The following is a 4,324-nucleotide window of genomic DNA, read 5'->3' on the forward strand; positions in this document are numbered from 1 at the left end:
CTGGGAGCCTCAGGGTTTCTACACCTTTGCCTGCTTTTCAGCAAAAAATTCTGTTGATCTGGAGGGGAATTATGGGTAAAAAGTGTGGCTGAAAAATGATGGGGCGCAATCTTTACCCTTAATCTCTCATTGAGTGGCAAGCCGGTCCCCAGCCTGACAGACACCATTAATTTTAAACTCTACTTACATTACCAAGTGTATGTGTGTGGTGATTTTTTTTCTCTCTCCTTCGCCTGAACCTTGATCCTGAAAAGGGTGTGATGTCAACCTACCCTGAATTCAAGCCCGCCGCAGCTAATAGACCACCATTCATTCATTTCAAATGGAGAGCAGAGTTAATCAAAAAAATTCCCTGATGGCACACATAAATGAACACGCTATCAACAAATGCTTTTTTAAAATAACCCAGCGTGGAACACTTAAGCTAAGAGTCTTGACGGCAGCGGCAATTCTGATCCACGTTTGCATACGTTATAAAATAGAAGATCAAGTGAGATTTGTGGAGACTCTTACTAGAAATTCCTCACAATGAGAGCCATCAGTGCAGGGCTGTATTTACAATGCGCCTCTAATGACACCTAGTGGCCAATTTTTGTCATTGAATTCAATGGGAATTGTTAAATTAAGCACTGCCAACTATGTATTCAAGTTGTACAATTGCTTTTTTAACTCGTCATATGTAATGAATAGTCAAAATGACTACTTTATAGATCAATTAAAAGTATTACTAGTAAAATACAAATAATAATTAGCTGCTACTAAAAAACTGAAATGATTCTAATAGCTAAGAAATACTAATAAGTTGCCTATAATGAATAGTTATTAATAAAACTAGAACCACAGATTCTTTTTACAAACAAATTGGATAGTGACTTGTAGCTGTATAAAATAAATATTACATAGATACTTGTTGCTAGTGGAGTAAGTAAGATAACTATTCCCTATTCGCTTGCTTATCATCAGTAATTAAAAATAAGTGCTAGTAACATCAAATAGACACTAGTTAAAGGAATAAATTTTAAAAAGGGTTGGTGAAGAAAGATAATATATCAGTTCAGACATGTTTACTAACATAGGACAAAGTGTAAAAGCAAACATTGTAAACACAACAGCGAGCAAAAAGATTGGCTAGCTCACCTTCGAGGTCTTTCCACAGTAAAGTCGAAGAAAGCTTCATTTTTGATAATCCCATCTTCTCATTACAATATTTATCCGACTATATTTTACTTTGTATATCACAAAAGTATCAAATGCAAACGTATAATACTCAAGTAACGTTAAGCCTCAGATTCCCGCCATTTTCTGCATGAAATTGAACGGTATGTGCCAGGCAGAGCCAACGGCTCTGGTGCCAGCCAGATAAGAAGAATAAAACATATTTAATTTTTCATCAACTCACCTTTTTTATACTATGTCTTTGCCAAATTACTTTTTTAAAATAAAATAAAATAAAATAAAATGCTTTCATATATGCTCAGGTGTTAGTTGTGGGCGGGGCCTCAGAGAATCGTGGGCGCCCTATCTATCAGACAGCTTTGCCAACTAATCGAGATCGCAAAAGCATTTTATTTTATTTAATTATATATATTTTATTTATATATGATTAGTCATACATTTATTTTGTTATTTAATTTTGGGATTTTTCATTCGAAATCACTATCCTAAAACATTTTTTTCTAATATTTAAAATATACTAGTTAGGCTACAAAAATGAGAAACCCTACTAAATCTGAAAATGAATCATGCCAAAATGAAAAATATAGCCTAGGCCTAAATTAAACCATGCCCAAATCTAAATTTGTCTTATAACAGATTAAAACAGCTTGAGATCTTGCTTAAAAAAGCCAAAGCATGGGGTTTAAAGTGCAGCAGTGGAATAGAAGCCGTCTGGAAGTGTCATTATGCAAACAAATGATGGTTCTACACGAGAAAAGGGAGGAAAATTCCTCCTATTCAGCTTGTCGGCAATGTGGATTACAATCACTTTGAGTATCCTCGCTGTCATGAATGTCAAGGTGTAGTGTGTGAGAGTTTCCTTCACCACAAAGGTGAAGAACAGATATGCTTATTCCATCCACTCCACATTGCTCAGAGGAGGCTTACCGAGGCTTAATACCACACCGTCACACAAAGCTGAACGCCTCAGATGAGATGTGTGCCTTGAATACCAAGATAATGTTTTGTATACAAATAAGTGCATTCAGCCTTGTGCGCTTGTTCATTAAGGATCACTGGATGCTCAGCTTTCTCCCGTCAAGCTTGCCGTTTAACCCCACGCAAGCTGCCACTCCATTATGGAGTTGATTGGAGGGTTTGCAATGTTTATCTTACCTTGCTCTGTCTCCATTTCCACTTCCTCCAAGCTCTCCCGCAGTATAATAGACAGCTACTATTGACGGCATCATCTGCCCCCAGGCCTTGTGCACTTACACCTAGTGATATCAGATTGCTTTCTGGAAAACCATCCAAACAGGGCGCACTCCAAAACTTATTACGGTTTTTGAATGCTGAGGTATTGACAACACGGACTTCACCTGCACCAAACGCTGTTGTTTAGATGCAGAAAATAGCCCGATTTGATGTGTCTTTGAATGAGCATACAGTTCTTGCTCTTTCTCTGTCTCTCTTTTGGAGGCAATGAGGTGACAGAGATTCATGATATGTCAGAGAGCACACCATTTCACCTGGCTCAGATGAGATGAGATGTTATGATCATCTGCTTTCTAGTCTTAGCTTCATCGTTTTGTTATAATTGTATAGTTTCCATGTATAGCTCAGAGTGGCTTTTCACTCTCAAGGTTTGCTTCAGAAAACTGACAAAAGTTGCAAATTGGGACATATAAATAACATCCCAACTAACTTTTTTTTTTTTTTTTTTTTTTGTGCTTCATATTTATACAGCTGCCACATGAATCAACTGTAAGAATGTACCATTCCTCTTAGCATGCAGGGTCCATTGACATTTGTGTTAGCATTGTGTTAGCTTCTGATTGTAGCCTAATGCATGCTACATTTTGAAAATGTCAGTAATCAATTATAAAATAAAAGCTCTTCTTGCCATTAAAACATTAGCACATTCTGATGTATTATTGAACACTAAAAAAAAATGAATTGTTGGATTTACTTAAAGGGTTAGTTCACTCAAAAATGAAAATTATGTGATTTATTACTCACCCTCATGTCATTCCACACCATAAGACCTTCGTTCATCTTCAGAACACAAATTAAGATATTTTTGATAAAATCCAATGGCTAACAGTGAGGTCTCCATTGCCAGCAAGATAATTAACACTTTCAATGCCCAGAAAGCTACATTTAAAACAGTTCATGTGACTATAGTGGTTCAACCTTAATGTTATGAAGCAACGAGAATACTTTTTGTGTGCCAAAAAAACAAAATAACGACTTTTCAACAATATCTAGTGATGGGTGATTTTAAAACATTGCTTTATGAAGCTTCAAAGCTTTACGAATCTTTTGTTTCGATTCAGTGGTTCGGATCACGTATCAACCTGCCAAAACTGTCACGTGAACTATAGAAATTTCGAAACACTTATGACGTAACAAAGCCTCGTTTACTGAAATCACATGACTTTGGCGCTCTGAACCACTGATTCGAAACAAAAGATTCGTAAAGCTTTGAAGCTTCATAAAGCAGTGTTTTAAAATCGCCCATCACTAGATATTGTTGAAAAGTCATTATTTTGTTTTTTTGGCACACAAAAAGTATTCTCGTCGCTTCATAACATTAAGGTTGAACTACTGTAGTCAAATGAACTGTTTTAAATATGTTTTTAGTAGCTTTCTGGGCATCTGAAAGTGTTAATTATCTTGCTGGCTATGGAGGCCTCACTGAGCCATTGGATTTCATCAAAAATATCTTAATTTGTGCTCTGAAGATGAACTAAGGTCTTACAGGTGTGGAACAACATGAGGGTGAGTAATTAATGATTTTTGGGTGAACTAACCCTTTAAAAAAGCAGTGTCAAGTGGTTCTACAACTATATTGAGTACAAATAACAATTTAGTTGTATGAACAAAAGAAATTCAAGTAAAGCTGACAAAATTTGGTTGAGTAAATACAAATCATTTGAATTTGTCAGCACAGACCCTGTATTGAAGACCCTTGTTCAACTGAATAAAACTGTTGTTAAACTGTCAATATATCTTCTGTTTACATTGATACTTTCTCAAAAATAGAGCTTTGAGCACTTTACAGCATGAGTTACATTTATCATGCAATATATAACATTTTAAAAAGTTGTAAAAAGTCATTAAACAAACAATGCAAATTAATCCATACATAAACAACTCAGACTCAAAG

General features: G+C 35.7%; 1 protein-coding gene across 7 annotated transcripts in view; it reads right to left on the reverse strand.

Moving 5' to 3' along the window:
* zfhx4 (zinc finger homeobox 4) overlaps positions 1-2,586 on the reverse strand; it is a 293,522-nt gene extending 290,936 nt beyond the window's left edge. For 6 of the 7 annotated variants that reach the window (XM_048174498.1, XM_048174497.1, XM_048174496.1 and 3 more), the window contains exon 1: positions 1,138-1,324. The gene's annotated coding sequence lies outside the window, so the exon portion shown is untranslated. Of the gene's footprint in view, positions 1-1,137; positions 1,325-2,331 lie in introns of those variants that run through there. The other variant, XM_048174499.1, reaches the window with a different exon arrangement.
* Positions 2,587-4,324: the final 1,738 nt, after the last annotated feature.

This window comes from Megalobrama amblycephala, linkage group LG22, assembly GCF_018812025.1.
Source record: "Megalobrama amblycephala isolate DHTTF-2021 linkage group LG22, ASM1881202v1, whole genome shotgun sequence".
NCBI classification, from domain to species: domain Eukaryota; kingdom Metazoa; phylum Chordata; class Actinopteri; order Cypriniformes; family Xenocyprididae; genus Megalobrama; species Megalobrama amblycephala.